The sequence below is a fragment of the Macrotis lagotis genome, chromosome 1, assembly GCF_037893015.1.
Source record: "Macrotis lagotis isolate mMagLag1 chromosome 1, bilby.v1.9.chrom.fasta, whole genome shotgun sequence".
NCBI lineage: Eukaryota > Metazoa > Chordata > Mammalia > Peramelemorphia > Peramelidae > Macrotis > Macrotis lagotis.
This window is the reverse complement of record NC_133658.1, coordinates 2,269,101-2,278,558: the sequence shown is the minus strand read 5'-3', so window position 1 is coordinate 2,278,558 and position 9,458 is coordinate 2,269,101.

Here is a 9,458-nt window from a genome sequence, read left to right as displayed (position 1 = left end):
TGCTTAATAAATGTTGTTTGACTGAGGACTCTGACTCTGGGTTTTGTTGCTTTGATAATAATAGAAAAAGGCAGCTAGATGGTGCAGTGGAGCAAATGCTGGAGCCTAGAGTCAGAGTGACTGGAGTTCAAATCTGACCTTAGATACTCACTAGCTGTGTGACCCTGATAAGTCACGCCACCCTGTTGAATTCAGTTTCCTCATCTATAAAATGAGCTGGAGAAGGGAATGGCAAAAGCACTCCATTATCTCTAGCAAGAAAACCCCCAAACCAAAACATGACTGAATGGCCACAAACAGCAGTCAGTGGCCCTGATGCATTTTTTGGAGTGATGGTGAACTCACCCCATCGATTGGCCCAAGTGAAATGAATGCAATATTCTCTATCCTGATACTTTTTTCCAGATGATTCCTCCTGTGAGTTGATCGATCACAGAAGCGAAATTCAGTTTAAACATGTAGCTCATCAAATGAAGGAGGACCAGAGGCTCCAGTTCATCGACTGAAATGAAATGTCATCACCCAGGATGGGGGGAAGGGGAAGGGGCTGCACCGATTCCATCAAGGGCCAAGGACAAACTAGAAGCACAATAAGAGGCAGCGTCAGGACTTCCCAAAGAGCCCAGAAGAAAGTTAGAGGAAGGTTTTGAGGAATTTCATGAGTTCAACCCGAATGTCTTCCAGTAACACGGATCTGTGAAGTATCCCCTTGCTCTGCCTGCTCTCTAAGCCTCAGACTCTGTAGAATTTGGGGGAAAGGATGTTCCCCATTTGGGGTTCAGGCAGAGACTGACCCTCTCCCTGTTAGGGATGTTAAAGATGATGCCAGTTTGTGTGGGGCTTGGATTGGCCACAGATGGGTCCTGCCAACTTGAGGTTCTTTGCACTGGTGGAAGGAAGACCCAGGAGTGGAGGAGGCTTCATGGAGAGAGTGAACATAAGGCATTTCACTGGAAGTTTTTTTTTTGAGGTTCCTTTTAGCCCTAGAATAATGATTCTATGGCTTCTAAGGACCTGTCTTCTAACAAGCTATGGCTCAAGGAGGGCCGTGGAGATCTTGCTGTCCAAGCCCCTCATTTCCTTCAGATGGGAAGACCTATCCATTTCATCTCTGCCTTGGAAGTCCCACACAACACTTGTCCTTTTCGGTACCACCCTCACAGGCTTTACTGCCTAACCTGCTTTCATTTTCTTTTTCAATTTCTTATCAATGGAGCTTTTGAGTTCAAGCGTTCCTTTTGTATGGAGGAAAATGACAGCTGACCTCTACCTGGCTCACATGCTATAGGGGGATCTTCTGGGTCCAGGAGGGTTTTCTAAAAAAGAGTCAAAGTTTTAAGTGATTCTTCCTGGGACATCAATGTGGGGACCCCAAAAACCATGAGAAAAGGCACCAGAGACACCCTCTTCCAAAGCCAGACTTCAGGTCCTCTGGACACCCAGAGCTGCCTTAGCCTACAAGGACAGAGGTGTCTCAGCCACTCTCTCTTGACCCAGGGGACTGCCCTAGTCACATGAACAGCCTCCAAAGGACAGGTGGCCTCCAGAGATGGGGGGGTCTTATGAAGAGCACTTCAGAAAGAAGCTGCCCCAACAGCCGCTCATCAAGTACATTCTTGCTGTACTCACCGAATGTCTGGGTTCAACCAGACGTCCCATGATCCTTTTGCTCTTCAGATGATGATTCTCTGATCTCAGATCTGGTTTCTCTCCATTAGACCATGTGTAGCATCCAGGGTGGTGGGTGATATATCAACCCATTCTTCTGGGTGAGGTGATTCAGTCCCTAGGAGAGGAGCTCCCTTATGGCAGAGATTGGGTCCTTAACGTCTCCTCTATCAACAGTAACCCCCCCCCCCCCCATGGGGCTGAGGACCCTGTGGGCCTATTAGAAGCCTTGATTAATTAGCTGGTTGAAGGAGTGATCGATGAAGAGCTTTCTGACCTCACCGACCACTTCCCACATACCTGTTTGCTAGGATGCCTTTCTGGATCTCATTAAACTGCCTTAATTGGGCGATTGCATACAGCAAAAATCCAATTAGCACTATTGTCAAGGAAACTGCTTCCCTCCTGGCCAGCAGGCCCTCTGCTCATCTGCCCCAGGTACTGACTGTGGAAGAGGAAAATGTCTGCCTCTTCCATTCCTCCCCAACTTCTTCCCGCTATGGTTTTTTTCTTTCCAAATGGTTATTAAAACCCCTACGGAAAGCACTCATGAAGTCGGAGAGCTAAGAAGCTGCTTTATCTGATCTGTCTGTGACTGAAAAAGAGGGGTGTGTGTGTGTGTGTGTGTGTGTGTGTGTGTGTGTGTGGTCACAATGGCTGCAGCTGGCCACAACCCCAGTGTGACCATGGCTGCTCTGCGGAGCATCATTTCTGAACTTGAGAAGGAAGTGATCATGATCCCTGCAATCAGAAGCCTGTACATTAGAAAGAAAAGGAAAGTATAGCAATGGGGAGCATCAGGCTGGGTGGCCTAGGAGGACTCCCAAGTCCTGAGACTAGAATCCTCATTTACATTTTGCAAGCAATTTAGTTTCCAGTTCTTCTGGTCTTTCCCCTAGCAAAGCATCCCCCTCTCTCAGAGAACACGATGGACTTCACAGAGTCATAACTCATGTCAAGCTAGACTTCCAGAAATTTCAACCGAAGAATCTGCCAGGGAATATTTTAATGGAGACTGTGGTAGAACCCTGCACAATGGTCCCTCAGTCCCAGAGACTTATCAGTGATGGGGTAAGCTATGCCTAGGAGCCTTCTCAAACCACAGCTATAGAGGAAGTGTTCTTTCTAAACTCCATCAATATTATGGGAGCAGGAGGAGTGTCAGCTGGTCCTGACTGACCCTGTACTTGTTTTCCTCCACATGAAAGGAATGCTTGAACTCAAAAGCTCCATTGATAAGAAATTGAAAAAGGAAATGAAAGCAAGTTAGGTAGTAAAGCTTGTGAGGATGGTACTGAAAAGGGGACTTCCAAGGCAGCCATGAGAGGAGGGGCTGGACACAGAATGATGGAGAGGCCCTGGACAGATGGCCAGTATGCCCTCTGGGTCCCTTCTCCATGCCAGGAGGCAAGCAGGAAGGCCCCTGCCCTTGGGAGGACTCCCAGGAGAGAGAACTACAATCTGTAACAGTGGAGGGAATACCAGCCTTCCTGAAATCCTAGCCTCATGGGGTTGTGTTAGACTTCCTGAGCTTCATGAGGGTAGCGACCTTGGGATTCTGCTGCTGCCCTAAGCTGTGCCCCTTGAGGATGCAGTGAAAGATCAGCAGGCTTACCTGCCTCATTTTGCTTCACCCCACAGTCAGCTGCTTCAATCTTTCTAATAGAATAACTCACAGAGGGCTGAGACCAGGGTGGATTAGAAAACTGACAGGAAAGTGATGCATGGTAGATGGAGCCTTTGGACCTGCCTCACCCCTGGCACACACACACGTGCGCACACACACACACACACACACACACACACACACACACACACACAGAACAAGAGTCAGCCTGCTGCTGACCTCCCCAAGGTAGACTAGTCTTTCCCCTTTTTCACACCTTCCTCCCAAAGCTATTTCTCCAGTCCCCATGACAAATGTAGGGACAGCCCAGATTTGGCCAGTTGCTTCCCCCTTGGGAAGTAGGTAGTGGGGTCTTCTCTGGGTTAATGGTTCTACTCTCATCCAGCCTTCTCAACTCATTGAGCAATTCCCAAACATTTATCACAAACTCACAGCTTTAGAGCTGGCAGGGCCTTACTGAGTCCCAGTGTGGTTTGTTGGGGGCCCAGTGTTCTTTAGTCATGTCCCAGGTGAGGGAATTCCCTTCACCATTGCAGGTCATTGTCTTCTCTGATGACAGAATGCTGCTGTGGAGGAGATTTTGAGCTCTTGCCCCCCCCAGGACTCAGACTTAGGGGCTTCTCCTTACATGCAACAGCTCCAGAAAGAGCCAGGGTGGGGGTGGGGAGTCTCCCCCACTCACACGCACTCCTGCTGGCACATATATATCCTGCCCTCAATATAATCTGATTGGCTCGGGTGACAGCTGGAAAGAGGAACCCTGAAGAGAGACAATCAGCCCAGCCCGAGGAGATGCTAATGCAATCAGGCCTCTGGAGAAGAGTAGCAATTTTAGAAGATTAGAAATCCTATCTTGGATGGGAGCCCACCCAAGCGGGAGGGACAGCCAACTCTGGCAAACCTCAGGGGGTCTGGGGCACCCAGATCCTGCAAGTTTCCAGGCCTACCCCCTCCTTGGGCTCTTGGGAATGAAGAGCCTGGACTAGCAGGACTCCCACCCCAGTGCCAGCTGTCCATGGCCAGGCCTGCTCTCCTCAGCCTCTTTCACTGGTAGCCTAAGGGGACCGCAGTTGGAAAATTCTACCTGTAAATGTCAGAAAAGTCAACTTAGAGGCTGGGACTGGCCTGAGATGGCCTCTGAGACTGGGGTTATTAGACAGCACCTTCCCCCACCCCACACCATCTGTATATTTTTAAAACTCTCTGTCTACACCTTCTCCTTGGGGTGACAACCCCACCCCCAATGTGCACGCAACCCGAGGGTTGGCAGTCAAAGGGTTCACTTGCTTGGGCTCCTACAATCCATAAGTCTGTCAGAAACAGGTCTTGAATTCAGATCTCTTGACTTCCATCTAGAGACTTTTGTCTACACCTGGCTACCACAGACAGTGTTAGAACAGGCTGGTTGTCTGGTGAGCTCAGGACCTTTAAAGGGGAGGCAACAGGCCCAGAGAAAGGAAATAGGCTCACCCATAATCATAATCAAGGAGTTCAGTAATAGTCTCCAGAAGCCAGGACTGTGGGCCTGCCTGAGAGCCAACAGTCCAGTTTAACCCCCTTATCTGGAAGCGAGGGAAACTGAGGTCCACAGAGTAGAAAGGTCCCATGCATCAGGCATGGTATTAGGGGTCAACTGAGTGGCACACTGTCCTTAGATGGGAATTCAAAGCCTCCTCCCGGCCCCCAGCCTCCCGGCTTCCAGAGCAGTCCAGGAGCCATGCCCAGGAAGGGCTGAGACCGTTCTTCTGGCCATTGTCTGTCTCAAAGAGGCTGCGGCCCGGGTAGCGAGAGTGCTCACCCCAGATCCTTCCTGCCTAGAGATATTATCCAACCCTAAGTGGAGTCCAGTAGTGAGGGGGGCCTAGGGAGGGGAGGGGTTGCCTAGGAAACCGTCAGATCCCATCAGCTGCCATTGACTCTAACATAATCAGCACTGCAGGGAAATGGGACATTGGCTGGGGACGAGATGTGTTTCATAATGTGCTAGTTAGTTCTTGTTCGGCAGTCAGGGAATAGACTGTCCATGCCCATGTGTGCATGTGTGTGTGTGTGTGTGTGGTTGTGTGTAATGTGCACGGCTGTCTAAGTGTGATGTGCAGTGGGTGTGTGGTGTGTAGATAGTGTGGTGTGTGTGTTTGTGATGTGTAGTGTGTGTGTTTGATGTGTGTGGTGTGTGTGGTGTTGTGTGTGTACAGAAATTAGCTAAACTATATGTACATAATTGGGAATAATAAAGTACAATACAAGCTTCCAAAGATGGAATCAGAAGACCTGGGTTCAAATCTCACTTCAGACACTACCTGTGTGTCCCTGAACAAGTCTCTCAACAAAGCACACTGAGCCTCAGTTCCCTTATCTGTAAAATGAAGGAATTGGACTAGATAACCCTTAAGGATTCAGGTTCTGGATCCAGGTTCCCTAGAAACAAAGTTATGTGGGGAGGGCGTTGGGGAGAATGCTTATGATGGGATGGTGGGGTGAGGCATCAGAGGTGATCAGGGTAGGCTTCCTTGGTTCCTAGGAGGTCTTCCTCTCTTAAGAAGTTGCTGGTACATGGGAGGAGAGGATTTCATCAGGCAGAGGCAGCCATGCCTGTCCTCTTCCAAGGTTGTTGAGAAGATGGTCCCCTGCCTCCAAGCCATCCCCTTGATCTTCTGGCTGATGCCCACAATGCTCCCTCAAAACTTGTCCCTGTAACTGAAGCTTGGGGTCCAGTTAAATGTCATTTTCTTTTTAAAATATTATCGGTCATTCCCACTTTCGTTTTGGTGAATTCCAATCCTTTCCTTAAAGAAAATTAAGTAAATTGGGAGAGAAGAAGATGAAGCATCTGAAGGTAGGTGGAGCTGTTGCCACAAGGGGTGAAAGGAGCACAGAATGGAGGACTGGGGAGAGGAACACCACAGAATCATAGCAGCAGTGTGGATAGGGCAGCTCCAGAGCTGGAGGTCTGAGTTCAAATTTAATCTCAGGCATTGACTCTGTGTAACCCTGGATAAATCATTGAGTCTCTTTCAGAATTAGTTGCCTATTTGTAAAATGGGGATAATAATATCACCTACATCCTAGGGTCATTGGGAAAGCCAAAGGGGATGGCAGAAGAGTAGAGTGTTTTACAAATCTAAAAGGTTAACCCCTTTCCCTGGAGGTACTTTCTGCTCTAGAATGACCCTTTTAGGGTCACACAGCTAGGAAGAATAGCCCTTTTAGGCTTGCAAAGCACTACAGAATGGCAATTTGGTGCAGTGGATAGATCCTCAGATACTGGTTGTATACTTGGGCTAAGCCACTAAACTTCTATCTGCCTCAGTTTCCTCATCTATAAAATGGAAATTATAACAGTTCATCTCTTTTAGGGTTGTCATGAAGATAGTGACATTGTCATAACACTTTGTAAATATTACAAATGTTAGATATATAATAGCAACTATCATCATCATCTTCATCTTAATTTATTCTCATAGCCACTTCTGAGGTAGGGTTCTACAGGTGGCACCCTCTCTATTTTTTATAGGACATAACTTGAGCTCAGAGGGGTGAATAGCCAGAAGACAGTGAAGGTCAAAGGGAGAGTGTGAAGTTAGATATCCCCAATTCCTTCCCATCCATGCTTCCATTCCACCCAGGAGATGGAAGGGAACTTGAGTCATCTGATCTACCAAGGACAACCAATCCTCCGCATTTTTGTTTTTTACATTGCTGCCTCTATTCTTCTCTCTTTCTCTCTCCCCCTTTCTCCCCCTACATGCCTCTCTTTTCTCAGTCTCTATTTCTCTGTCTCTTTCTCTCTCCTACACGTCTCTGGGTAATTCTGGTGAGGCAGTCTAGGATAAACATGAAGGCTAAAGAAGGGGTGAAGGTAGGGACTGAGAAGAAGGAGATGAGATGCCCTCATGTGTCATGCTTGGGAGCAGCAAGCACCAATTCAATGGAAGGAGGAGGCTCTACAAGGACAGTCTGGTGTGGAATTGAGTCACTGGGTGTTTTCTTCAGCCATACTGAAAATCAGGATTGGCCAGAGAGATGAAGCAGACTTGGGATTAACAGAAAACTTGGTCTTGTTTTCAGGAAGCTTGCTCTTGATGTTGAAAAGTCAGAAAATTCTGGAGGGAAATAAAGCAGCTTATGACAGTGAGAGAAAAGTGAGGAAGAGGATAGCTGAAGGTAAAACTCCAACTGGGAGTCAGGAAAAGCCTGTGGTATTCTGACAGTAGACATGACTTCCCATTGGACCACGAGGATGTTACGGTCCTGAAGAGGAGAGGTCTACCCAAGGAGGGAGGGAGCAAAGGACCATATTGAAGAGGGGCTACTTGGCTAGGTGGGAATGTTTTAGATTCCTCTGATATAGACTGGTCAGCTCAAGTTTTGTGATTCCATAAAGTTGCTGAGGGGCAAATTTGGACTTGGTGGAAGCAAAGTTTCCTGAGTGATACTGAGAAGTATATTGGCCTGTCTCAGGAAGGGGCAAAGTCCCCTTTACAATGGTAGGGTGACTTCAGGCAGACTGGGTGACTACACACTGGAGGGAAAACTCTTTTATAAATCTGTATTTGACCGGGCAGTCTCTGTGGTCCCTTTGAACTCTGAGATTCTGGGATAATTCAAGGAGAAAATGCAGACTCCTTAGTCTGGAGTTGAAAACTCTCTCCAGTGTGGCTCCAGTTTGATTTCATCTTTCCTTTTGGCTGCCCAGTAGCTGTCCCTGAATGCACCACTCCATCTCCTGGCTCTGGTTTTTCCCCAAGTTCTCCCTCAAAGGTGGAGTGCACTTTGTCCTCCTCTATTGCTTTTAGAACCCTATTCCAATGATGGGCTATATAGGAGCATTCCTGGATCAGAGTTAACCTCTGGGCATGACTATAGACTTTCTTGTCCCCCCACATTCCTCAAATTGTGTAAACACAAAACAGGACTCTGGGTCTCTGCTAAATGTAACAGATGAGGCTATGCGATGTAGGAGAAACCTGCTGGGTGTAGCACCTTAAAATTGGATGAAGTGCCAGCAAATTGAACCTGTTCCCAAGTGCCCTGATTCTCACACTTTCAAGAAGCAGAGTTCTGGTGGGAACCTTCTGAGGTTCTTTTTACTAATTTCTACTAAGAAATTATGGCATGATTTCATAAAGAAGTCACCCTTCTCTCCAGGAAGAAGTCTTAGGGATGAGTCTAACTGGTCCTAATAAGAGTATCCCTTGGATGCTCCCCAACCAACCATCATCCCTGAGAAAGGAGTTGGGGAGGAGCCATGCAACCCCTGGGCCATGTGGCCAGTGGAGGCTGCCCAAGGTCATAAAGGCAATATTCAAACCCATGTCCTCTGAACCAAACTCAAAGCTCTTTGAATGATCCCAGCAGGACCCAAGATTTCTTGCAGATTTGAGGATACTTGTGGAAACTATGGAAAAAAGTCCTCTTGAAGCCTTGGACACAAATCTTATGATGACATTTGTCTCTTGGTAAATTGCAATCCACTCCTCTGACAGCCCAAGTAGAACGACAGAAGGGTCTTCCCTGCTTCGAATCCTAACAGTTTTCTCCCCTGTCCAACCCTGGGATTTCATTTTTGCCAACACAGGGCTCCACTCTGCCTGCCGGGTTGTCAGTGAAGGCCAAGAAACCCCAAGAAAACATTTTTAAAAGCATTTCTCAGCAATAAACTTTCATGGAGGATTCCCACTGTGCAGAGCGCCTAGCTCCCGTCCTAAGCCTGGCGGGCTATTTCAGGAAGGCAGCCCCTTTCATGAATAAATGACACGGTGACATTTACAGAGAAAGCCGATTTCCTGGCTCTGGAAGGAGATGACAAATGTCAGCATGTCAATAATGATCTGGGAACAGACAGACTTCGAGCTTTAGTAGGTACAGACGGTAGCTGCGCCTGCCAGCCGAGCCAGCCAGGGAAGAGCAGCACCCACTGCTTTGGCCAACCTGGGATTGAGCCTGTCCGGGGTGACCTTTCCTCCACAGAAGGGTACTGGGTCTGGGCTCAGGAAGACCTGAACTCAAATCCAGTCCTAGATGATTATCAACTGTGTGACCATGGACAAATAATTTCACCATCATCTGCCTCAGTTTCTTCAACTACAAAGTGGGGATAATAGCTCTCTCTACCTCCTGGGTTTGTTGTGAAGATCAGATGAGGTACTATTTGTGATGTGTC